General features: G+C 36.4%; 1 long non-coding RNA gene across 5 annotated transcripts; it reads left to right on the top strand.

Annotated features, from left to right (window-relative positions):
- The first annotated feature begins 1236 nt into the window (after window positions 1-1236).
- LOC135086337 (uncharacterized) lies at window positions 1237-27820 on the top strand. 5 transcript variants are annotated; one of them, XR_010260418.1, is made up of 8 exons: window positions 1237-1318; window positions 1622-1677; window positions 9914-10179; window positions 24852-24957; window positions 25232-25408; window positions 25514-25637; window positions 25872-26057; window positions 26722-27820. It is a non-coding gene; the product is annotated as an uncharacterized LOC135086337 (long non-coding RNA). The 5 variants fall into 5 exon arrangements; XR_010260416.1 differs by lacking the exon at window positions 9914-10179 and having other exon boundaries at window positions 26722-27816; XR_010260417.1 differs by lacking the exons at window positions 1237-1318; window positions 9914-10179 and adding an exon at window positions 1518-1535 and having other exon boundaries at window positions 26722-27816.
- The last annotated feature ends 155 nt before the right edge of the window (window positions 27821-27975 follow it).

Below are 27975 nucleotides of genomic sequence, written 5' to 3'. Positions count from 1 at the left end.
TGCCAGTGTGTTATTTCTAGGTGTTCAGTTTGCGGTATTAAGTAAGTTAAGTTTTATTTTAATAATTACTATCGTAAAGACGTAAAAGTTATTAAGGTAGAGAGCTGGAAATGTAAGGAATAACGAACCTGTATGAAAGAGCATTATTGTCATCTGTTTACAGTACTTTTGAATGATAAGTAGGTACAAGCTTATCACACACATAAAAGCATGGTTTAATTAAAAAATAATAATAATGTAGGTTCTGTAAAAAAAAATATTTTGCGGAAGGAAGCAAATTCATGTAAAAGGTTTTTTTATTAATTAAAGAGTACTTAATTAATTAGTTTTTAGAACAACAAATAAACTCGTAACATGATAAGGTGTAAGTAACTAATTTACTCATTACATTTTTAGGGTAGATTTGGATTAAGCTCTGTCCAGTAGTCGTCTTTGAACTCACAGCTGATTGTGGCTGATAGTTGACTGACTCATGGGCGAGCGCGGGTAGTGGGGCGTGGGACGGGGGGCGCAGCGCTTGCCCGGGTCACCGGGTGAGCGCCGCGCGCCGTTTGCGTTGGGGGACTATTCTGCACTGTAGTGGTCGATTATGGAAATCGTAGATATTTAAAAAATTATAATAAAAAATTTGGAAGTCAGTTTTTTTGCTGATTCGTGATCAGAATAAGCTACTTAATCTACTCCCTAAATATGGCGGGTATTGAAATCAACACCCTGTATATTAATATAAATTAGTATAATGAGATTGGAATGTTTAAAATTTAAACGAACTGTTTAAATTTTAATAAATAGGTTTAGATGCGGCGGGGGTGGACCTTGGGCCAACCCTAAGCAGTTTATTTAATTTTATACATACGTGAATGATTTCTTTAATCACATTTACCAAATTATTCATAATAACCGATTGTTATTAATAATTCTTTTTCTATCATAATTAATCATCATAATCAAATCAGATTAAATAAAATCTGAGTTGCGTTCTATATCCTTTAGAGCGCCATGGTCTTTTTTAAAATACAAAACGTTTAACATTTCCGTGCAATATTTCTTTGATAAAAATACTTATAGAAATGCTTTAGTTATTTTATGCGTATTTTTGCGATTGCCTAAAACCCTAAATCTTTATTTTCAAAACAGAAATATATTTTTTTACTGTTCCAGGCGATATAGGTTGGTGACCAATAGGTTAAACACCACCAAACAAAAGTTGTCTATGGTCATAAGTTTTGTGGCCAAAAAAAGTTGAGTGAGACATTTCGCGCTCATTCACTTCCGCCTCCCTCTCGGTCGCAACTGTTTTGCATCTTGTTTCATCGCGGTAAGTTATGTGTAAATATTATTAAAATTATTATCCATAGGTTTGTCAAATAATAAAATACTATTGTACAAATCAATTTTGATGATATATCAACTTAATTGTTTCTTTTCATCGTTCCGTTAGTGTAGGCATCATTTTTGTTGAAGGGGACGCCATTGTAAAACAAATGAAATAATGTTAAACAAACAACTTTTTATGGTTTAAAACTTTTTAAAGTGTAATGATCGAAGTTTTAAGTGTATTTTAGGTTCTTCAGTGCCATAATTTGTGGTTCTTTAGTTCATTAAATGTGTATAATTGCAGTTTCACGATGCCCCGCTTCAACTACGATTCCACCACGGCCGTCTGCATCGCCACGGGTAAGTCTTTTATAGTCTTATTTGTTCTTCTTTCCATTATTTTCTGTGTTTAGGTCCTTTGGTTCATTAAAAATATACTATGTTTGGCTTTGATGAATAGTTATGGACCGCCATTTTTCTTCTTTTATAATTGACATGGCAATGGTGTTGTAGGTAGTTCATAACTGCATAAGATCTAGCTTTTTCAAGTCAATAACTTCACACATTTTCTAAATATGGTTGACAAGGGCGTAGCCCCTTATTCTATTTGCCAAGTTATTTAAATTACCTACACCTACCTACAATCATGGATCTATAAAAAAAGGTCCATGCCTAACAGTAAATAGTTAATAACACGTAATAAATCTTTATATTTTGAAACATGTCAATTCTACACAAGGTACTTGTATTAATAATGTCCTAACAGGCAAGTTATCATTTCATTGTTGATGAACATAAATTCACATTATCTATCAATAAAAGTTATTTAGATCTTCTTACTCTGAGATGGTTTTCATATGAATAGTTATGTAAAATAATTTTACATGTAGGATTATTTACTGTTGAAATTGGTGTTACATTAGGTATTTAAAATACACAAGTAGCGCATAATTTTAGTTCTTATTATAAACAAAGCATTTATTGAATCACAACTAATTTAATTAATGTTTCAGTGTAGTTAAAATAATTGATTTGCTCTGAAATCAAATCAATAATAAGAACTTGATTGAATCCTTCTCAAATATTGGTAGGTAATATCAATGCAGTTTAAATATTATTTGAAAACCTTCAGATTTGCAATAGGATTATTTGCATTTAATACTACTTTTAAATATATCCTGCGCTTGTTATATTTGTATTTATTTATCAATATTTTTAATTTAGTGTGTTGAATTCTGATTTGACATTCATCTTACTAGGTATAAGTACTTTTTTTTGAACTTGTATAAGTCTGGATCTGACCATAATATCTAGCCTTTTATAAATCAAGATTAATAATTATACTAATTATAATTTACCTACTTGAGTAGTGGTTTAATTTTTATCTCTTGTCATAAATTAATTAAATTCAAATATATGTGCACCAATTATTGATTGAAGTTATCAATATTCATCATGTTTGAAATTGGTCCTATACCTACTTAGATTATTAATGTAAGGTCCTATAATATTTTTCATTTTTACAGAAACATAAATTCTAAATTTCTATTGATTCATATTATTACTAAATTAATTTAGGTATGTTTGATAAGCAGAAATTAGGTAGGTAGTTACCTACTTATTGTCTCAATGGGGTTAGGTAAGCCTGTTATTTGAATTTGCATTAGTTGTATTTTAGGAAATATTGTATCAATGCAATGCATTTTTTAGGTAGGATTAGCCTAATAAAATTACTTGTTGTAATATGAACTTACTGCAAAATGGTACAGTTACAGTAAAATAGGTTAGTACTAATTTGTATAATCATTGATTTCCATCATTACATACCTTAACTGGGAGGCATTGGTTTTTAATACAATTTACTGTTTTCTTTAGTAATTTGGATACATTACCTACCTACTTAAGTAGGTAATGTTGTTGTTCAATTATAATAAAATTTCAAACTTTTGTTTACATTAAACTTCTTATTACTATTAGCACTAGCTGCTATTAATTGTATGAGTTTGGATTTTCGGTTTAGGTAGGTCTCTATAGGTAGGTATATCTACTTTTAAATTTAATTTAATTTCTTTTATTTATTAGTAAAAAACAAACTTAATTTCAAGTACCAAAACAATAAAAGTAATTAATCAGGTAGGCATTGTAAAATTTATTACTTGTTCATTGCATGACCATTTATAACTGAATATGAATTTATTGACGATTTATTTTCAGAAAATTTGTTGGCACTATAGTTTGTCATTTTGTATTCTGTGTGTACCTCAAAATTAGCATGATTGATATTGCTTTAAGGTGATGTTCTAAGGCCTTGTCAAAATACTTTAGATATTTTAGCGGAGAGTGTTAGAAGATAATGAAAGTATTTTTATAATATTACATAACTGAGTTGAAAATTAGCATTAATTATGTGACCAATCTTTTAATTATCTTCCGTGTCATATAAATCTATAACACTTTTTATCATTCAATTTAGATACTGAAGTTGCATTCTTTACACATCTATAATATATTATGACAATAATTTTAAGAGAAGATTGACTTGAATCTTTTTAGAGTTTTCGTTATTTTTGTCTTGATAAGGTATCAGCATATAATCTGAAAATAAAGAAACCACCTGCATTTTGTATTTCGAAGCAAATTACTTTCTTTTAAATTATGTATTCGTGCATATGCATAATAAGCGCGACTTCATTGTCAATCAGACTATTATTAATTATTAATTTCTGGTAAAGGATTGTCCCATCAAGGCGATGCACGGTATAAAGGTAATAATGCACAGTGTGTAGCCATGTCAGCATGTGCATCCGCTTTGTCAGTTATTAAAAATCGGGCCGTGTTTGATGTTGCGGATATCAATACTATTCTTCAGTACGGTGATTTACTTTACTTGCAGTGCAAACCTCGGGACCACGTTTTCTTATTACCAGACGAATTGCCAAATGATTATCGAGTAGGGAACTTCGCGGTCAAAATTAATGCAATGGAACCCAACTGGATTGAAAACGGGCTTTTTCCAGCTTCACTGCGCGATGTTGATGTTGCAACATTGCAGTTAGTTCATATTTTGCGCGACCGTGTATTCACTCGCGAACGTAACGATACTCGGGATAGTTACTTGTTCACCGGGAACAATTATACGGTTTCGTTTTGGAAATTTGGCAACAAATTTTATTTATTTAATAGCCATGCGGTTGGCATCAATAATAAATTTAATCATCGGGACGAAACTCAAAATAAGGCGCGTTTGTTTTGTTGCCAAAATTTAGAAGATCTCGCAAAATTACTGTTCATAGGACATGCGTATACCTCGGCGCAATATTCTATACATAAATTAACTGTAGTAAATTTTGCGCTAAACTTAGATCCCGTCGTCCCACTCGAGCCACGCGACGCGAAATTAACAACGTTGAAACCTGTCGTAGTCCTTGAAAAAGTTGAGTTAGAATCAATAGACATTGCACCGGTGCAATCAACCAAACGAGGTCGACCCAAAAAAAAGAGATCATCTAAATGTAAAGTAGATTCTTCCGCACCGAAAAAATCTAAATTAATTAATGAAAAATTAAAACCAGTTGTGGTTCTTGAAAGAGTAAATTTAACTGCGTTAAAAATTGCCCATGATGCTGCTTTGTCCGTCAGTACTACACATTCTGATGTCAAATTGAAATTAAAGCCAGTCGTTGTAATTGATCGGGTCGATTTAAATAGCGGTCGGGTTAGTAACGTAACGTCAACCAAAACCCTTAGACACCGAGAGGCTGTAAAACGTTATGCTACCCAGAACCCAACTATCAATAGGGACGCGGTTAAACGTTATGCACAAAAAAATCCCTCCGTTCATAGGGATGCGGTTAAACGATACACTGACAAAAATCCCTCCGTTCATAGGGACGCGGCTAAACTTTATTCTCAAAACAATCCCTCCGTTAACAGGGACGCGGTAAAACGATACACTCAAAATAATCCATCCGTTCATAGGGACTCGGTTAAACGGTATTCGCAACAAAACCCGGAAGTTAATAAAGAAGCGTCACAACAATATAATGTAGTAAACAGAAATTTAGAACCCGCGTTGCGTAATTCCAATATTTTGATCGGGCAAAAACAAAACGACGATTTAGATTCACTTCAAACTCATTGTTTCAAAAAACTGTCTTTGAATGACAGCCATAGATGTCCTCAATGTCAGGCGCGAATTTTTATAGAGGAAAAAGGTAGAGTCAAGTGGTGTTGTGGTTCTGGAGCATATAATGTTCAAAATTTACCGCCGTTAACCGAAGAGTTCTATTCCCACCCAGCTTTCCTTCTAAGACCGCGAGCTTTCAATAATTTGTTTTCGTTTAGCGCATTAGGCGTTTCTCATGGTTTTCATCAACCAAATTCCGGTGTGTCTTTCTTAAAAATTCAGGGCCGAACTTACCATCGTGTTTTTGATTTAGCTTACACTGACACATATAATCCTATCGGTATGTACATTTACGACGAAAGGGAAAGGACAGCTGTAAGCCAAAATTTAGACATGGAGGTAGTTCGCTGCATTACCAATTTTATGCATAATGTTAGTCCGTACATAGATTGTTTTAAACGTTTAAGTCAGGAGCCTTCCGAGGAGGCACATTTGATATTTGAACCCACGTCGCGACGCTCCCATGGTAATATTTTGGGAGACATGCCAATCGGTTCGGAAATAGCCGCAATTCTGAGCACAGAACGCGAACGCTATATTCCTAAAGCTATAGTCATATGGCGCATAGGTGCTCGAAAACCGCACACTGTAGACATTTTACATCCGCTGTATGAAACTTTCCAATATCCTTTGCTGTATCCACACGGTAATCCCGGTTGGTTACCGAATAGACTCGACAACAACGGCGTAAAACTAACACAAAATAAATACGTCCGTTGTTTGTTGCTATCTGAGCCGCGGTTTTCAGAGTTGAGCAGACTTTCTGAGGAATGGATAGTAGATATGTTCTGTAGAATTTCAGAGGAACGACTTAGGTACATTTTTAATATGCAGAATCATTCCTCAGATGCTGCTCTTAGATCTGCTCCCCTTCAGGAAGTAGAAAACTCGGTAGAAATTAGTAACCAGATAGCAGCAGATGAAACCATACGGGGAGAGGGTGGTGTTGTGCCGGGACGTGTCTATCTGCCCAATACATTTACTGGAGGTCCACGGTATATGAAAACTAAATATATGGATGCGATTGCACTGGTCAATAGACTGGGCACTCCATCATACTTTTTAACGATGACATGCAATCCAAAGTGGCCCGAGATCCAACAATCTACTCCACAAGGACAAAGGCCTAATCCTTTAATTTGTGCGAGAGTTTTTAACTTGAAACTCGCACAACTTTTAAAAGATCTTAGAACTGGTGCTTGGTTTGGTAGATGTATGTATATTATGCATGTCATAGAGTTTCAAAAACGAGGACTGCCCCATGCCCACATTTGTTTTAGAATCGAAGGGGGTGGTCCCATACAAAATTTTGAAATCGATCAATTTGTAAGGGCAGATATCCCTCCTCCTTCTGAGGCAGGTGGTAGATTACGCAAGGCTGTGCTTGATCACATGATACACGGCCCATGTGGACCTCCACATAGAACAGATTTGCCATGTTGGGATACTGAAAAAATGAAATGCACAAAGTATTTCCCTAAATCTGAAACGGCTGTAACTTACTGCGATGACAAAGGTTTTGTTCATTTACGCCGTGATAGTAAAAACCAAGCCACCATTAAATTTAGAAATAGAGACATAACGGTTAGTGATTTGTGGGTCGTTCCGTACAATGCCGCTCTTCTCCTCAAGTATGACTGTCACATAAATTTATTAGCATATTCCGCACGCGCGATCGTCAAATATCTATTCAAATACATGACCAAAGGTCCTGACGAATCGCGCGTTACAGTCGTTCCTGATTCTGATAAAAATAACGAAATCGAGCAGTATGTCACCAAACGTTACCTTGGTTCTTGCGAAGCGACGTGGCGCATTTTAGAGTTTGACGTAACAGCTCGCGAACCGAACGTAAAGCAGCTCGCCGTACACCTTGAGGGCCAACAATCCATCTTTTTCAAGCCGGGAACCGAAGCAGATGCCGCGCGCCGCGCTCATTCGGACTTAATAACTTATTTTAAAAGGCCTCTCGGTGAACAGTTTGATAACATAACGTATTTAGATTTTTACGAGCGGTTTATTGTACATTCACGACGTCCCACCACAAAAAATGTAGAAATCTTTGAATTGAGCAATAATAAATTTTTGACAAGACGGCAAAGGGGCGAATTAGTATCGCGTTTATTCTGGGTCGCGCCAAACAGAGGTGAATTATTTTACTTGCGTCTACTTTTAGCGTCTCAGCCGTGTCGTAGTTACGACGATTTATATAAACTTGGTGGTCCATTGTGCAAAACTTTCCAGGAAGCTGCGAAAGCTCTCGGGATCGCGGACGATGAAGCGGAGTATGAGATTGCTATGCAGGAAGCATCTACATTTTTGACTGGACCACGGCTGCGTAGCTTTTTCGTACTCTTAGCTGTGAACGGGGTTAGGGTCGTTTCTTTGTGGGATAAGTACAAACATTTAATTGGTCAGGATTTTTTGCAGCGTTTATCCGATGACGCAGAAAAAGCGTACAAACTTTGTCTCGTCCAAATCGACCGGTTATTGCGTAAACATGGGACATCCCTTGTCGAGCAAGGGTTACCGGGCGTTATAGACGATTCGACCGAAGTAGGCCGCGAGCGCGTCGAATATAATCGCGACGAATTAAACACGTTCGTGAGTAGCTGGCTACCAAAATTATCCCCCGACCAAAACCTCGTGTTTAGTTATATTCACACTCTCCTGAGTGACAGCGAGTTCCGAAACTCTAACAATACTGCCATTTTCATTGACGGGCCTGCCGGAACAGGTAAAACTTTGCTTTTAAATGTAATTACTGCACACGCACGCGGAAATTCAGGAATTGTCTTGTGTACGGCGAGTTCAGGTATCGCGGCGCAAAATTACGTAGGCGGCATTACGGCACATAGCATGTTTAAATTCCCCCTCAACCCCGTAGATGATCTTGGTTACTGGAGCATTACCAATGGTTCGCAGCGCGCTGAGCTTGTTCGACAAGCTGACGTTATTATTTACGACGAAGCCCCTATGGCTCACAAATATTTAATTCACCTGCTTGATAGGTCTCTCCGCGATTTGATGAAGTGTAACAGGCTTTTTGGTGGGAAAATCGTAATTTTCGCAGGAGATTTCCGTCAGATACCTCCTGTCGTAGTAAAAGCTAAAAGTAACTCTGACGTAATCAATTGTTCAGTCAAGTCCTCACCGATTTGGGAACAAATTAAAATTTTCAACTTGAGCACTTCCCAACGTAACAGAGACGACCCAGAGTATTCTGACTTTTTATTAAAACTGGGATCGAATCAATTGCCGGTTCAAACTGTAAAGGTAAATCGTTCAATTTTAAATTTAGTAGATTTAACTTCCCACCTTTCTTATGTTACAGATTTGAACGATTTAATAGATTTTGTTTTTTCACATGTTGTCATTATTGAACCGGACACGTGTGCTGGTCGAGCAATACTCACCACACACAATCAAAACGTTAGGGAAATTAATTCCATAGTATTAGATAGAGTAGAGTCGGAACCGTTACACTTTTATTCAATCGATAAAGTCCTTTCCGATAACGCGGACGATATATTTTTAGGCGCGGACGCGTTAAATAAACTGCAGCCAAAGGGTGTTCCAGAACATGATCTAACACTAAAAGTAGGATGCGTGTGCATGATAATCCGCAATCTTAGTTTTTCAGACCGACTGGTCAATGGCACAAAAGTTATCGTCGTGAAAACTACGCCGCGCATTATAACCGTTCGCAAGCCAGGCGAAACAAACGAATTTTTGATTCCGCGTATCTTGTTTAAAGCTCCAATCGAACCGGACAGCCCCATCGAAATGACGCGACGGCAATTCCCCTTAGCTCTGTGTTATGCCATGACTGTTCATAAGAGTCAGGGGCAGACTATAAATCGGGTAGGCGTAGACTTGCGGTCGGACGTGTTCAGTCATGGCCAATTGTACGTAGCGTTAGGTCGGGTCCAAGAAAAATCGGATATCAAAATTTTAGTTTCGCGCGATAAATTAGTCGACAATAAACTTTTGCTTAATAATGTAGTGTACCCGCAGCTTCTTTAGATTACTTTTTTTATATATTTTTTTTATTTTTACGCAGTTTCTCGGAAAGTGTAAATATAATTCACCTCATCAATCAATTGACAATTCTTTTGTGTAAATATATTTTAAAATCAATTAAAATCAAGCTGACACGCCTATACACGTGCATTATTTATTTATTTTTGCTTTTTTATACTCATTTCGCATGAATTCAAAATTTGGTGGTTTTTGTTTGGGCATGTTGGTTTTGTGTATATGAGTTATGCGTGTGTGGTGGTGTGAGTGGAGATAGTGAAGTATCGGGGGAATGGGCTATGTTAAATATCATCTCTACACTGTAGGGGTGGATCGGTATAGCGTCGTCACTTGGAGTATAAATCCATTTACATTGGTGTTTGATTTTAGAATAGGAGCTTTCTCGGTCAACCAAATTGAAGAAGAGATGTTATGATATCGCTGAAGGGCGAACTGAAGGATAGACGTGGACGACTGTTGGGGGGACACGCCAGCCTGTGGGCTGATGTTGCTGATGCTGTGGGAAACACCGGCGGACGTCTTGGGGAAGGTAACGACATCGAAGCGAAGAGTGTGGAGTTCGACAGCCGCATAGCTGCGGGCGTGAAGTTGAGGGGGAAGAGACCGGAGAGAAGATGCAGGGGTGACGAATCAAGGTAAGGTTAATAACCGCTTGATAATGTCCCACTTGTGCCAATTGAATGCCTCAGCGTCGACGGAATGTCAGGAAGTCTAGGTACAAGTACGAGTATGCCAATATAACAAACATATGCATGGTTCCGGAGGCAACGAGCAATGGGTGTGTTGATTTTTTGTTAGTTATATGCCGTTTTAAGCGTAACTGAACGGAATTGTTCTTACCAGCATATAATGGATATCGTATAATTGTCATTTTGTAAAAGTAAGCTTCAACCAAACCAACGCGTGCAAATCACCATCGCCGACGCGATCATAGGCGAATGACAGGTCGCACGACCAGTCATTGGCCTATGATCGCGCCGGCGATGGCAATCTGCACGCGTTGGTTTGGTTGAAGCTGAAATAATGTACAGGGGTAGCCTTTTTTTTCGCATTACTTGAATAAGCAATGCACGCTGCGTCGTAGGTTACACTGAAGAACATAGGTACTTTTATAGATATGTAAAGTGCTTTAAACGGTTATGTGGAGAGTAGGTTTTCGAGGGAGCACATATAATATTTGAACCCATGCAATGACCGTGACGTAATGAATATGTCCGTTTGTTTCTTGCTATCTAAACCGCGGTTTTCCGATTTTTTTTATATTGTATGTAAAAAAATACAGTTGGCTTTAGGGATAGTCAATGGGGCCACTCCCGCCGCAACTTGACCTATTTTTAATACTATGTTGCATAAATTAGTAATAAAACATAATGACAATAAAGTGATCCCCTCCATTGTCAAGATTATCTTCAGTCTGAATTGTTATTTTTATTAAATTAAAAAGAAAGATCTTGAATTTGTCATTCTCACTAAAATGTCTCTAAAATATGATCGAGTGAAGCGATGGCTGGCTCATCCGTCATGTCTGTAAACAGGCGCTGCCTTCGGGGACTGGTCAAACCAAGTTGTCCAGATTTTTACGCTTTTAATTTTGAATGGGGTGATGTTATAGCATTACTTTGCCACAGTTCCCATAGATAGTCAAAAATATTTTTGGTTACTTTAGTGTCAAAACAGTCACATTACTGGTAATAAAACATTACACGATTGGAAGGGATCCTCTTCAATCTTATTGTGTTTAAGTTTTTTCAGTCTGAATTATTACTATCATTAGAATATGAAAAAAGATATCTTGGATTTGTCATTCTCACTAAAATGTCTCTGGGGTGGTGGCGTGGTGAGGCGGGTCGTTACATTCTCTAAAATATGATCGAGTGAAGCGATGGCTGGCTCATCCGTCATGTCTGTGAACAGGCGCTGCCTTCGGGGACTGGTCAAACCAAGTTGTCCAGATTTTTACGCTTTTAATTTTGAATGGGGTGATGTTATAGTATTACTTTGCCACAGTTCCCATAGCATAGATAGTCAAAAATATTTTTGGTTACTTTAGTGTCAAAACAGTCACATTATTGGTAATAACACATTACACGATTGAAAGGGATCCTCTTCAATCTTATTGTGTTTGAGTTTTTTCAGTCTGAATTATTACTATCATTAGAATATGAAAAAAGATATCTTGGATTTGTCATTCTCACTAAAATGTCTCTGGGGTGGTGGCGTGGTGAGGCGGGTCGTTACATTCTCTAAAATATGATCGAGTGAAGCGATGGCTGGCTCATCCGTCATGTCTGTGAACAGGCGCTGCCTTCGGGGACTGGTCAAACCAAGTTGTCCAGATTTTTACGCTTTTAATTTTGGATGGGGTGATGTTATAGCATTACTTTGCCACAGTTCCCATAGATAGTCAAAAATATTTTTGGTTACTTTAGTGTCAAAACAGTCACATTATTGGTAATAACACATTACACGATTGAAAGGGATCCTCTTCAATCTTATTGTGTTTGAGTTTTTTCAGTCTGAATTATTACTATCATTAGAATATGAAAAAAGATATCTTGGATTTGTCATTCTCACTAAAATGTCTCTGGGGTGGTGGCGTGGTGAGGCGGGTCGTTACATTCTCTAAAATATGATCGAGTGAAGCGATGGCTGGCTCATCCGTCATGTCTGTGAACAGGCGCTGCCTTCGGGGACTGGTCAAACCAAGTTGTCCAGATTTTTACGCTTTTAATTTTGGATGGGGTGATGTTATAGCATTACTTTGCCACAGTTCCCATAGATAGTCAAAAATATTTTTGGTTACTTTAGTGTCAAAACAGTCACATTATTGGTAATAACACATTACACGATTGAAAGGGATCCTCTTCAATCTTATTGTGTTTGAGTTTTTTCAGTCTGAATTATTACTATCATTAGAATATGAAAAAAGATATCTTGGATTTGTCATTCTCACTAAAATGTCTCTGGGGTAGTGGCGTGGTGAGGCGGGTCGTTACATTCTCTAAAATATGATCGAGTGAAGCGATGGCTGGCTCATCCGTCATGTCTGTGAACAGGCGCTGCCTTCGGGGACTGGTCAAACCAAGTTGTCCAGATTTTTACGCTTTTAATTTTGAATGGGGTGATGTTATAGTATTACTTTGCCACAGTTCCCATAGCATAGATAGTCAAAAATATTTTTGGTTACTTTAGTGTCAAAACAGTCACATTATTGGTAATAACACATTACACGATTGAAAGGGATCCTCTTCAATCTTATTGTGTTTGAATTTTTTCAGTCTGAATTATTACTATCATTAGAATATGAAAAAAGATATCTTGTATTTGTCATTCTCACTAAAATGTCTCTGGGGTGGTGGCGTGGTGAGGCGGGTCGTTACATTCTCTAAAATATGATCGAGTGAAGCGATGGCTGGCTCATCCGTCATGTCTGTGAACAGGCGCTGCCTTCGGGGACTGGTCAAACCAAGTTGTCCAGATTTTTACGCTTTTAATTTTGAATGGGGTGATGTTATAGTATTACTTTGCCACAGTTCCCATAGCATAGATAGTCAAAAATATTTTTGGTTACTTTAGTGTCAAAACAGTCACATTATTGGTAATAAAACATTACACGATTGGAAAGGATCCTCTTCAATCTTATTGTGTTTAAGTTGTTTCAGTCTGAATTATTACTATCATTAGAATATGAAAAAAGATATCTTGGATTTGTCATTCTCACTAAAATGTCTCTGGGGTGGTGGCGTGGTGAGGCGGGTCGTTACATTCTCTAAAATATGATCGAGTGAAGCGATGGCTGGCTCATCCGTCATGTCTGTGAACAGGCGCTGCCTTCGGGGACTGGTCAAACCAAGTTGTCCAGATTTTTACGCTTTTAATTTTGAATGGGGTGATGTTATAGCATTACTTTGCCACAGTTCCCATAGCATAGATAGTCAAAAATATTTTTGGTTACTTTAGTGTCAAAACAGTCACATTATTGGTAATAAAACATTACACGATTGGAAAGGATCCTCTTCAATCTTATTGTGTTTAAGTTGTTTCAGTCTGAATTATTACTATCATTAGAATATGAAAAAAGATATCTTGGATTTGTCATTCTCACTAAAATGTCTCTGGGGTGGTGGCGTGGTGAGGCGGGTCGTTACATTCTCTAAAATATGATCGAGTGAAGCGATGGCTGGCTCATCCGTCATGTCTGTGAACAGGCGCTGCCTTCGGGGACTGGTCAAACCAAGTTGTCCAGATTTTTACGCTTTTAATTTTGAATGGGGTGATGTTATAGTATTACTTTGCCACAGTTCCCATAGCATAGATAGTCAAAAATATTTTTGGTTACTTTAGTGTCAAAACAGTCACATTATTGGTAATAACACATTACACGATTGAAAGGGATCCTCTTCAATCTTATTGTGTTTGAGTTTTTTCAGTCTGAATTATTACTATCATTAGAATATGAAAAAAGATATCTTGGATTTGTCATTCTCACTAAAATGTCTCTGGGGTGGTGGCGTGGTGAGGCGGGTCGTTACATTCTCTAAAATATGATCGAGTGAAGCGATGGCTGGCTCATCCGTCATGTCTGTGAACAGGCGCTGCCTTCGGGGACTGGTCAAACCAAGTTGTCCAGATTTTTACGCTTTTAATTTTGAATGGGGTGATGTTATAGTATTACTTTGCCACAGTTCCCATAGCATAGATAGTCAAAAATATTTTTGGTTACTTTAGTGTCAAAACAGTCACATTATTGGTAATAACACATTACACGATTGAAAGGGATCCTCTTCAATCTTATTGTGTTTGAATTTTTTCAGTCTGAATTATTACTATCATTAGAATATGAAAAAAGATATCTTGTATTTGTCATTCTCACTAAAATGTCTCTGGGGTGGTGGCGTGGTGAGGCGGGTCGTTACATTCTCTAAAATATGATCGAGTGAAGCGATGGCTGGCTCATCCGTCATGTCTGTGAACAGGCGCTGCCTTCGGGGACTGGTCAAACCAAGTTGTCCAGATTTTTACGCTTTTAATTTTGAATGGGGTGATGTTATAGTATTACTTTGCCACAGTTCCCATAGCATAGATAGTCAAAAATATTTTTGGTTACTTTAGTGTCAAAACAGTCACATTATTGGTAATAAAACATTACACGATTGGAAAGGATCCTCTTCAATCTTATTGTGTTTAAGTTGTTTCAGTCTGAATTATTACTATCATTAGAATATGAAAAAAGATATCTTGGATTTGTCATTCTCACTAAAATGTCTCTGGGGTGGTGGCGTGGTGAGGCGGGTCGTTACATTCTCTAAAATATGATCGAGTGAAGCGATGGCTGGCTCATCCGTCATGTCTGTGAACAGGCGCTGCCTTCGGGGACTGGTCAAACCAAGTTGTCCAGATTTTTACGCTTTTAATTTTGAATGGGGTGATGTTATAGCATTACTTTGCCACAGTTCCCATAGCATAGATAGTCAAAAATATTTTTGGTTACTTTAGTGTCAAAACAGTCACATTATTGGTAATAAAACATTACACGATTGGAAAGGATCCTCTTCAATCTTATTGTGTTTAAGTTGTTTCAGTCTGAATTATTACTATCATTAGAATATGAAAAAAGATATCTTGGATTTGTCATTCTCACTAAAATGTCTCTGGGGTGGTGGCGTGGTGAGGCGGGTCGTTACATTCTCTAAAATATGATCGAGTGAAGCGATGGCTGGCTCATCCGTCATGTCTGTGAACAGGCGCTGCCTTCGGGGACTGGTCAAACCAAGTTGTCCAGATTTTTACGCTTTTAATTTTGAATGGGGTGATGTTATAGTATTACTTTGCCACAGTTCCCATAGCATAGATAGTCAAAAATATTTTTGGTTACTTTAGTGTCAAAACAGTCACATTATTGGTAATAACACATTACACGATTGAAAGGGATCCTCTTCAATCTTATTGTGTTTGAGTTTTTTCAGTCTGAATTATTACTATCATTAGAATATGAAAAAAGATATCTTGGATTTGTCATTCTCACTAAAATGTCTCTGGGGTGGTGGCGTGGTGAGGCGGGTCGTTACATTCTCTAAAATATGATCGAGTGAAGCGATGGCTGGCTCATCCGTCATGTCTGTGAACAGGCGCTGCCTTCGGGGACTGGTCAAACCAAGTTGTCCAGATTTTTACGCTTTTAATTTTGGATGGGGTGATGTTATAGCATTACTTTGCCACAGTTCCCATAGATAGTCAAAAATATTTTTGGTTACTTTAGTGTCAAAACAGTCACATTATTGGTAATAACACATTACACGATTGAAAGGGATCCTCTTCAATCTTATTGTGTTTGAGTTTTTTCAGTCTGAATTATTACTATCATTAGAATATGAAAAAAGATATCTTGGATTTGTCATTCTCACTAAAATGTCTCTGGGGTGGTGGCGTGGTGAGGCGGGTCGTTACATTCTCTAAAATATGATCGAGTGAAGCGATGGCTGGCTCATCCGTCATGTCTGTGAACAGGCGCTGCCTTCGGGGACTGGTCAAACCAAGTTGTCCAGATTTTTACGCTTTTAATTTTGAATGGGGTGATGTTATAGTATTACTTTGCCACTGTTCCCATAGCATAGATAGTCAAAAATATTTTTGGTTACTTTAGTGTCAAAACGGTCACAGTATTGGTAATAAAACATTACACGATTGGAAGGGATCCTCTTCAATCTTATTGTGTTTAAGTTTTTTCAGTCTGAATTATTACTATCATTAGAATATGAAAAAAGATATCTTGGATTTGTCATTCTCACTAAAATGTCTCTGGGGTGGTGGCGTGGTGAGGCGGGTCGTTACATTCTCTAAAATATGATCGAGTGAAGCGATGGCTGGCTCATCCGTCATGTCTGTGAACAGGCGCTGCCTTCGGGGACTGGTCAAACCAAGTTGTCCAGATTTTTACGCTTTTAATTTTGGATGGGGTGATGTTATAGCATTACTTTGCCACAGTTCCCATAGATAGTCAAAAATATTTTTGGTTACTTTAGTGTCAAAACAGTCACATTATTGGTAATAACACATTACACGATTGAAAGGGATCCTCTTCAATCTTATTGTGTTTGAGTTTTTTCAGTCTGAATTATTACTATCATTAGAATATGAAAAAAGATATCTTGGATTTGTCATTCTCACTAAAATGTCTCTGGGGTAGTGGCGTGGTGAGGCGGGTCGTTACATTCTCTAAAATATGATCGAGTGAAGCGATGGCTGGCTCATCCGTCATGTCTGTGAACAGGCGCTGCCTTCGGGGACTGGTCAAACCAAGTTGTCCAGATTTTTACGCTTTTAATTTTGAATGGGGTGATGTTATAGTATTACTTTGCCACAGTTCCCATAGCATAGATAGTCAAAAATATTTTTGGTTACTTTAGTGTCAAAACAGTCACATTATTGGTAATAACACATTACACGATTGAAAGGGATCCTCTTCAATCTTATTGTGTTTGAATTTTTTCAGTCTGAATTATTACTATCATTAGAATATGAAAAAAGATATCTTGTATTTGTCATTCTCACTAAAATGTCTCTGGGGTGGTGGCGTGGTGAGGCGGGTCGTTACATTCTCTAAAATATGATCGAGTGAAGCGATGGCTGGCTCATCCGTCATGTCTGTGAACAGGCGCTGCCTTCGGGGACTGGTCAAACCAAGTTGTCCAGATTTTTACGCTTTTAATTTTGAATGGGGTGATGTTATAGTATTACTTTGCCACAGTTCCCATAGCATAGATAGTCAAAAATATTTTTGGTTACTTTAGTGTCAAAACAGTCACATTATTGGTAATAAAACATTACACGATTGGAAAGGATCCTCTTCAATCTTATTGTGTTTAAGTTGTTTCAGTCTGAATTATTACTATCATTAGAATATGAAAAAAGATATCTTGGATTTGTCATTCTCACTAAAATGTCTCTGGGGTGGTGGCGTGGTGAGGCGGGTCGTTACATTCTCTAAAATATGATCGAGTGAAGCGATGGCTGGCTCATCCGTCATGTCTGTGAACAGGCGCTGCCTTCGGGGACTGGTCAAACCAAGTTGTCCAGATTTTTACGCTTTTAATTTTGGATGGGGTGATGTTATAGCATTACTTTGCCACAGTTCCCATAGATAGTCAAAAATATTTTTGGTTACTTTAGTGTCAAAACAGTCACATTATTGGTAATAACACATTACACGATTGAAAGGGATCCTCTTCAATCTTATTGTGTTTGAGTTTTTTCAGTCTGAATTATTACTATCATTAGAATATGAAAAAAGATATCTTGGATTTGTCATTCTCACTAAAATGTCTCTGGGGTGGTGGCGTGGTGAGGCGGGTCGTTACATTCTCTAAAATATGATCGAGTGAAGCGATGGCTGGCTCATCCGTCATGTCTGTGAACAGGCGCTGCCTTCGGGGACTGGTCAAACCAAGTTGTCCAGATTTTTACGCTTTTAATTTTGAATGGGGTGATGTTATAGTATTACTTTGCCACAGTTCCCATAGCATAGATAGTCAAAAATATTTTTGGTTACTTTAGTGTCAAAACAGTCACATTATTGGCAATGAAACATTACACGATTGGAAGGGATCCTCTTCAATCTTATTGTGTTTAAGTTTTTTCAGTCTGAATTATTACTATCATTAGAATATGAAAAAAGATATCTTGGATTTGTCATTCTCACTAAAATGTCTCTGGGGTGGTGGCATGGTTAACTAATATTAGTAATTTACCAGTATAATTTAAGTTAATGCAGTGTAATAAATAGGTTAAGGTGCGGCGAGGCTGGCGCTCGGGCCCCTATGCCACCTTTTTTTTCAACCGACTTCAAAAAAAGGAGGAGGTTCTCAATTCGACTCGTATGTTTTTTTTTCTATGTTTGTTACGCGATAACTTCGCCAATTATGAACCGATTTGAACAAATCTTTTTTCGGCGTATAGGTAATACCTCAAGGGTGGTCCCATTTAAATTTAATATAAAAAAAAATTACCCCCAAGGGTGGAAAATTGGGGATGAACTTTTTTATACGCAATATCTCCGCCGATTTTAAACCAATTTGAACGATAATTTTTTTGTTGAATAGGTATTATCAAAAGGGTGGTTTCATGCAAATTTAAAGAAAATATTTCACCTCCAAGGGTGGAAAATTGGGGATGAACTTTTTTATACGCAATATCTCCGCCGATTATGAACCAATTTGAACGATTATTTTTTTGTTGAATAGGTATTATTTGTGTTCACGCATTTGAAGTCGGTTTTTTTTTTTAAAGTTATATTGATATTATTACATTTAGAAATAAACATTTCATAAACTTATTTGTTAACTTATTATTATCAAAAGGGTGGTTTCATGCAAATTTAAAGAAAATATTTCACCTCCAAGGGTGGAAAATTGGGGATGAACTTTTTTATACGCAATATCTCCGCCGATTATGAACCAATTTGAACGATTATTTTTTTGTTGAATAGGTATTATTTGTGTTCACGCATTTGAAGTCGGTTTTTTTTTTTAAAGTTATATTGATATTATTACATTTAGAAATAAACATTTCATAAACTTATTTGTTACGATTTAATAGTAATCGCGTCGGTATCCTTCCGTTTGGCCAAATTACTTTTCGCCAAATTTCGCTTCGCAAACAACTTATCGCCAATGTTTCATTTCCCAAATAAACTTTTAGCAACTGTTACTTTTCAACCGACTTCAAAAAAGGAGGAGGTTCTCAATTCGACCCGTATGTTTTTTTTCTATGTTTGTTACGCGATAACTCCGTCAATTATGAACCGATTTTAACAAATCTTTTTTCGGCGTATAGGTAATACCTCAAGGGTGGTCCCATTTAAATTTAATAATAGAAAAAACAACTCCTAAGGGTGGAAAATTGGGGATGAACTTTTTTATACGCAATATCTCCGCCGATTATAAATCAATTTGAACAATTATTTTTTTGTTGAATAGGTATTATCAAAAGGGTGGTTTCAGTTAGTTAGTTAGTTAGTTTTTTTTTGTGTTCACGCATTTGAAGTCGGTTTTTTTTTTTTTAAGTTATTATCGCACCACCTTTGCTGAAGGTTCTTTTACAGACATCTGGAAGGTAGGTAGACTATTGGTCCTCCCGAAGGGAAACGGTAAGCCTCTCTCTGACCCGAAGGCCTATAGGCCTATTACTCTTTTGCCAATCCTGGGTAAGATCCTGGAGCGCGTCATCATCTCCTGCGCTCCCTGCTTGCACCGACATATATCTGACGCTCAGCACGGTTTCACCCGTGGCCGGTCTACGGTCACGGCGCTCAAGTTCATTAACTCGATCACCGAGAACAGTACTGCGTCATACGTGCAGCTGATCTTCCTGGACATCTCCGGTGCTTTTGACAACGCGTGGTGGCCGATGATTTTGTTGAAGGCCAAACAGACCGGAGCTCCACCTAATATCTTCAGATCATTGGTTAGTTACTTTACAGACCGGCGTGTGGGCCTCTATGTATGGGCTCAAACGTCGTGGAAGCGCAGTACCATGGGATGTCCTTAGGGATCAATGTTGGGCCCGACACTTTGGAACCTCCTGCTCAACGACCTCCTGATGCTGCCGTGTCCTGAGTGGGTACACGTAATAGCGTACGCAGACGATGTGACGATCGCAATCGCTTGGTGTGACCCTCGACGAGGCTAGGTCCTATGTGCCGCATGCGAAATTGATTGATTTACAAGCTGCCAATGGTTTTGGCAAGACGTCATGGGGCGTGAGATACCCCGCCCTAAGTGTGCTGTACGCAGGCATTTATGTGGCCACGATGACATACGCTGCGGCCGTATGGTACCGATGCTCGTCGATTTTTGTAATGAGAAAGGTGGTTGGAGGGAATCGATTTTTGTAATGAGAAAGGTGGTTGGAGGGAATACTCAGCGACCGGCGCTCATTTTACTCACGAAGGCTTACAGGTCGTGCAGCACGGCAGCGTTACCTGTAAGTCTCTCGTGCAGGACGACTTGCGGAGGAGGGAATCCAACTGGCCCCCAGGGAGCGCCGGGAATTGAAGCGCACCATTAGAGAGGATGCCGTGGCCTTTTGGCAGGAGCGGTGGGATGCGATAATTCATTTGGTCATATTATCATTTGGCAAAATTTTACTTGTTCAAGTTTTTTTATGGCAAATTTTTGTATAGCAAATGTTTTTTGCCAAATATCCAAATAATTTGATTGATCAAATTAACACTTCATATACTTACCCACAAATCAAAGCATAAGGCACATGATCATAGTTTTCTTAAACAATAATTTTAATAATAAAATTGTATGTTTGCAAAAAGTAGGTATTGCAGAAAATAGTGGATTAGGTTAGGTTAGAACAGTGACCATTAACGCGCGAAGGCGAGCGCAGCGTGCCGCGGTAGCGGCCGCCGAGCGCCAGAATCACCTCTTGTTAATGAATATTTCGATAAAAAGAATGAAATAAGTTGTTTGCGATGTGATAATTTGGGAAACGTTTTTGGCCAAACATTAGTAATCCAATCACGTCATATTATTAGTTACTGCACGTTATGGCTGCAGAAGATTTAAACAAGATTTTTGGCGAGAAAATCAATTTTCGCAGGACATATCCGGTTAAATATCCGTGTTGTAGTTAAAGCTAGAACTAACTCTGACATTAAACTGTTAATAATTAAAATCCTAAACACTTCTTAACGTATTTTGTTGCATGGAGTATTCAGTTTTTTTATGAATACTGGGTTTTAATCAATATTTAACGAATACATAATAGTCCAAAACCAAATGATATAAAGATTTTTTAACAATTTTACAAGAAATTGTTTTTTTTTATAACTAAAAACATTTAAAACATAACGTTGCTTTTCTTGTTATACATTTAGGACATACTTTTTTAATTCGAATCGACACTATACGAATAGTTATAGCCTGACCAAGAACATAAAAACCCTGGCATAGAGGCGCGTCAATTGCATTTGATAGTGCAACACTGAGTACAGTCGTACCTGTGTTAAATTAATAGGCTAACTTTATGTATCAGGATTACGGGCTAATTTGATATTTTCATAAATTAACGAAAAAATATTATTATAGGTAACCTGGTTTAAATAAATTAAATGAAACCATCAATCGAACTATTATAGTAGGATTTATTTTATTATTCATCAATAATCAAATTCAGAACTTGAATATTCAACTGCAATGTCTGCTCATGAACGCTTCAAACTCGGTACTTCTTTCCCAATTCCATAAAATTCAACACTTAGAAAGTGACAAAAAACTTTAAAATAGGTAGTTGAAACAAACCACAGCTAATTTTCATAGTGGACTGTACTATACGATAAACATGTCAGTCAATTTGACAACCTTTGTTGGAAACATTATTCAATGAAAATATTGTCCGAACCTTTGGTATTTCTCTTCGACAAATACTTTAACACATTGTGAACCACTTTTCTTTCACGACTATAAAAAGATTTTAGCAATTTCATTTACAAAATCAATTGCGCACATTTAAAATAAAGTTTGTTTACACTTTGACAGCAATAGACTGACATGCAAGGTGACATGTCAATGAAGTTTTCAGTTACTGTTGCCATTAAAAGAAATTAGTACCATTAGTTTTCCGCAACATGGCGAGGGTTTTTATGTTCCTGGTCAGGCTTATAAAAGGAATTCATATTTTTAATCACATTTAAGTCATAAATGTTGCTACACAACAAATAATATTTTTTATTAATTAGTACCTGTCTTTGTTAATAATATTAAAATTTGCAATAACTTAATATAAAACCAAAAACTTTTTTCTCTTAATGTGTACATATTAACTATAAATTAATAATGAATATTGACTACCACCTACCTATAATGTTTTTATTGTAATTCAGTTTGTTATGTTTGTTAGCTTATTCACATATTACAGAATAGTACTTTTTAATAATTTCATTTATTTAAACAATAAGAATTTTGTTTTGGGTGCACTGTTTTTAATGTCCTACGTAGGTACATATTTTATGTTCGTCCATTTTAACCTAACAATGAAATTGTGATAAAAATGGGTCTCATTTTGAGAACTGCTGTCTGTTCCCTCGCTAAATATTATCCTAATTACCTCATGTCTTTGAAGTTAAAATTAATAATTTATCAGTTTCAACTACTCTGTTCAATATTTTCCTCCTTCTTCTCTCGTTGATGAGATAGATGTGCGACGGATCTCGAGCACTGTAGGTCGTAGGTGTTAAAACATCCTATCGCTTGTCTTGCTGAAGACAAGTGAGCATTGGATATCGACTACACCGTTTGTTTTTATTTGGGTTTTCACTTCTTTTGTACCGAATGTTTACTATATTTTCAGTTTAGAATTTTCTTATGGTATTGTTATTTTATTACCATTATTCTTTCACTTTCTTAATATTAAAGTTACTCCTTTTATTTACAAGTTTGTTGTTGCTATCATGCATGAGGTAATTTTATTGTTGAGAGGGTTTTCATAATGGACGTGACATTTTCTTTCTTTGCCAGGAATTGCTACTTGATCATTTTCATAAAATTAACAATAACTAAAAGTTGTTAAAATTTGAGTATTCTTGAAATAAATAAGTAACGTTATGTTTTAAGTGTAACTTGCTATTTTTTAGAATGTTTATTCTTGTTAATTAATATTTAAGTACTATTTAAAATTACAAATAAATAAATTTTGACTTTGTTTTTGTAACCGTTTATAACACTTTATATACCTTTAAAAGTACCTGTTTTTTAGTGAGACCTATGATGTATTTGCAATGTTTATTTAAGAAATGCGAAAAAAGGCTACAGTTACATTATTAATTTTACAAAATGACAATTATACGACGATCCTTATTATGCTGGTGAGAACAATTTCGTTCAGTTTCGCTTATGACGGCATTAACTAACTACATTTGAACACATCCATTGCTCATTGCTTTCTGAACCACGTGTTGTTTGTTATATTGACATACTCGTACTTGTACCTGGACACCCTGATATTCCGTCGACGCTGAGGTGTTTGATTGACACCCGGGACATTATCGACCGGTTATTTTCTCTGCCCTGATTCGTTAACCCTGCATCTTCCCTCCGCTCGACCTCTTCAACTTTATGCTCGTGCTGTGTTGGCTGTCGCCTTCACACTCTTCGCTTCGTTGGCGTCACCCTCTCTGAGGCGTCTGCCTGTGTCACCCACGTGGATCAGTGACGTCCCCTGCAGGCTGGGGGTGTCGTCCTAACAGTCTTCCCCTGTCAATCAGTTCGTTCAGTCAGCGGTATCATTCTCTCTTCCTTCGTTTGGTTGGCTGAGGAGGCTCCTGTTCCGAATCAGGCGCTAATGTCATGGTGATTCCAAAGTGATTACGTTATATTCCGATATACCACTCTTACAGTAATGGGGTGATATTTTTCATATTCCATTTCACTTTGCTTTCCCATCTTCTCTTACATTACTGCACACGTAAACACTCATCATATACAATATCGGCTTACCCGGGCAAATCTATCAAATTTTGGATTCATTTCAGTAGCTGCTTTGCAATTGCTTGCTGCTTTAAAATGCTTGCGCTGCTTTGGCTTAGAATTCATTCATATTCATATTATTTATTTGCTAACTAATTGTAGCTAGAAGATCGAATTCGCCCAGTAGGGCGATCTAACTACATGAAATGGTTTTTATTTAAAATAGAAAGACCCGTGTCTTTCTATGTGTCTAGGTATGTCTTGACGCGATATTTATGAATGAGTTACATTATGTACTCACTGCTTGACGTTTAGTTATAATGGGTGGGACGCGAATGATTAAAATCAGTTTTTAATGTTATACATTTCATGTAGGTAGATGGGGAGTAGAAGGGAGAGTGCATAACAAAACTAATCTTACTAACCATTGGCTTGCCTTTAATTAATTATAAGATCAAATTAATGTTATGGTACTATCCCATGTGCCAACCTCACCTGCTCGCGCCAACAGCCGGCTGTTGGCGGCAGCGGCGTGGCTCACCGCGAGAGTGAGACGCTCCGCTGCGGTGCTCCCTGCTGTCTTACTGACGAGGCTCTGGCTTTAACTAATATTTATGGCTGTCTTTTACTAACATTGTATGTCATGTTATAGAGCTTGCAGATGGACTAACCAGGCTGGCAGTGTGTGGCAGCTAACTTGTTTATAAATGTGGAAACATCTCATTCACACAAAACACAGATGAGCCGTGCAATGCTTTGATGAATTATACATCGATGTAAACTCTAACAATGCATAGCCAAATATAAATCTAATTTTAATATGTTTTATATTACAGATGACAAACGATTTATTAGTAATATCACTGTTTATATCTTATCTGGATAAGATACTCAATTAGACATCAAGATGACTGTCACTCGTACACTCAAAAGATACTAAGAGTAAGTATTAAAAATATTAATAAAATTATTATTTAATTTATAAAAAGACTAGCTTTTGCCCACGGCTTCACCGGCGTGAAATTTTGTTTGTCACAGATCGTCATAAATTATAGCCTATGTGTTATTCTGGGTTATAAACAATAATACTGTAAAGTTTCGTCAAAATCCGTTCAGTAGTTTTTGCGTGAAAAAGTAACAGACATCCAAATTTTCGCATTTATAATATGTATTAGTATTTTAATCTGTACTACATATTTTATATTAATTATTTCAGGTATAGAAGCCAAAAGAGAAACTTGAGTGATGCAAAAGTTAAAATTGCTACGATGGTGCTCACCACATCTACTCGCAAGTCAAGTTCCTCAAGATGAAGCATTAATAACGCAGCCCTGACAAAATAATGCAAATTTGAAGAATTCATAAGCATAAAAAGAACTAACTACTAATTAAGGTAAACGCAACTTCAATCTTCACATTTATATTTATATAAATTATACAATTATAATTGTCTTATTACATTTCACTGTTAATAATATTAATATGCCATCTATTTCAGGTATAGACTAGAAGAAATAAGAAAAATTAAAATGTAATATAATACTTAGCTACCTACGTTTCGCTACTTCATACTGAACTGAACCGGAGCCTGACAATGCACCACACGACCTTTTTCTGATTATGTAAGTAAAAAAATTTTACAACTCAATCGCAATAATCAATAATAAGTGTTGAGATACCATAAACATTAAGCTTGGACATATCTTTGGAGTACTCAGCCAGTGTTCTTTTTTCTTTTCACCAACTGTCGTTAGGTCATATAACCTCTTTACTGGCAGGTGTTCACGCGCGCCTACTACCTTTGTTTAAAGGCATTTTTTTTATAAAAAATACTTTTAACAAAATTTAAACAACAGGTAAAACGCCATGAATAGAATAGAATTGATCACATCTCACAAGGAAGGAGGAGTGATATCGCCAAGAAGAAATTACTGTCTCAATGCGTAAAATATTACTCTACGAAGCAAGAAGGCTAAGAATAAAGAAAGAAAAGAAAGCAAAACATAAACGCAAGACGCAAATAGTAGTTCACGACACGACAAGTAAGTGTACCTAACATTATTACGCTAAACGACCAAGAAATATGAGATAAGTAATAGGCTAGATGACAAAATTTCAATTATTTGTCCGTCAGACAGATAATTACAAAATATTAGACTCATAATTTTTATGTTCTTTTACGAGTATAATTAAATAATAACAGTGCTACATCGAGTTGAAATGGCGCTATAGATACGTCACGCTTGAGTAGAATTTTTACTCAAAAATGATGTCACGCGACATTTCAACTCAATTTAATACTGTAATTATTCGATTATAGAAGAAAAAAATATGAGTCTAATATTTTCTAATTATCTGTCTGACGGACTAAATATAATTTTGATTTCATTACCCAGTCATCATCCCTATTGTATATTATTGCAAATCCATTTCCGAGACATGTTCAATATTACTCTTATAAAATGAATTCTATGCATAATTTGAAATCTTATTTTAAACGCAAATGTCACACAATAAATGCCTGCCGCATTTTATTTTATTGGCTTTAGGTAGATGGCACTTTAACTAACAATTATTATATATGATAATACTACCACGCACCCCTCTCACCTCTATGTTGTTTTTTCATAGTCCTTTTTTGCGATTAAAAAATAAGATACTGAAATCATTAAAACGAAATAATTACAACTGTCTTTTTATTTCCAGGTTCATCAGTATCATTGAATTATCGACATTGGACTTGAAATCTCAGTTGCAGTTCCGGTATTGGATTGACGACAGCAGTCAAGTATCGATGAACACTGATTTGAAGATGCTTGACGTTCTACAGAGGAAGCAAGAAAATAATAATTAGAGATATTTACAGATTAAAACATAGTAGTTATGCACTTTTATTCAAATTAATATTGTTTACTGATCAGTAATAATAACATAACCCAAGACTTGTAGCAGCTTATGCTGAACCTCATCATGGCTCTTTTGTTTTTTTTTTCTTTATTTTTCATTTTCTAATATTAATTTAGTGAACATAAAATGCCAGCTACTCGGATATTTAGGTGACTTAGGACTGATTTTTTAATCGTTGAATATCTGCTAAAGAATAAACATTTTGACATATCTCATACTATTCTTCAGTTAAAAGTTATACGACGATTGAGAAATCAGCCCATAAGTTTTTTTTAAACTGAGGTGGAATTGTGTAAAGCAATCGTTATCATTTGACAGTTACGTACGTAACATAACGTACGATAATTCTGTCAAACGCTTTAACTGATTTTATCGTACGTTAAGAACTGTCAAATGATTACAATTGCTTTACACAATTCCATCTCTGATCCAGATTATTTTTTATATTTTCATTTGTATAGGAAAATGTAACATAATCATTTAGCCAATGTCAATTTGCATTCATATTATAAATATTGCACTTGAAATGATGATTATTATGATTACATAATATTTTGGAATTAAACATGTCTTAGCTAAGTAAAACTACTCGAATTTCACTATCATTGGAATTTACGAATTTCACTATCATTGGAATTTAATATTTTTCGCTTATATTAAAATCGTAGCTTAATCCAGTCATTCTAGATAACTTAGATTTTTAAATCCGACTGTCAGCACTGAAGCTACATGTAGCACTTCACTTATAAGCTTATGTCTTTTTATTTAATGTACTAAATGATAGATCAATTACGAAAGTAGATAGCTCCTTTACAAAGACATAGTAATATTACAGTCAAATGTATGCTTTCAAAAGTTGTAGAATAATTGTTTAATCATTATAAATATACTATTTGCAGCAATTTTTTGTTTTTTTCTTCATTAATTAATTAATAAACACGTAGATTGAGTTATAATCACACACAGGCTTAACTGTCTCGCACACAGATTTAAATATCTAACACACAGACTTGACTATCTCGCACACAGGCTTAATATCTTTGATATCTGTTT

This window comes from Ostrinia nubilalis, chromosome W (assembly GCF_963855985.1).
Source record: "Ostrinia nubilalis chromosome W, ilOstNubi1.1, whole genome shotgun sequence".
Classification (NCBI taxonomy): domain Eukaryota; kingdom Metazoa; phylum Arthropoda; class Insecta; order Lepidoptera; family Crambidae; genus Ostrinia; species Ostrinia nubilalis.
This window is presented reverse-complemented; position numbering and strand designations above follow the sequence as displayed.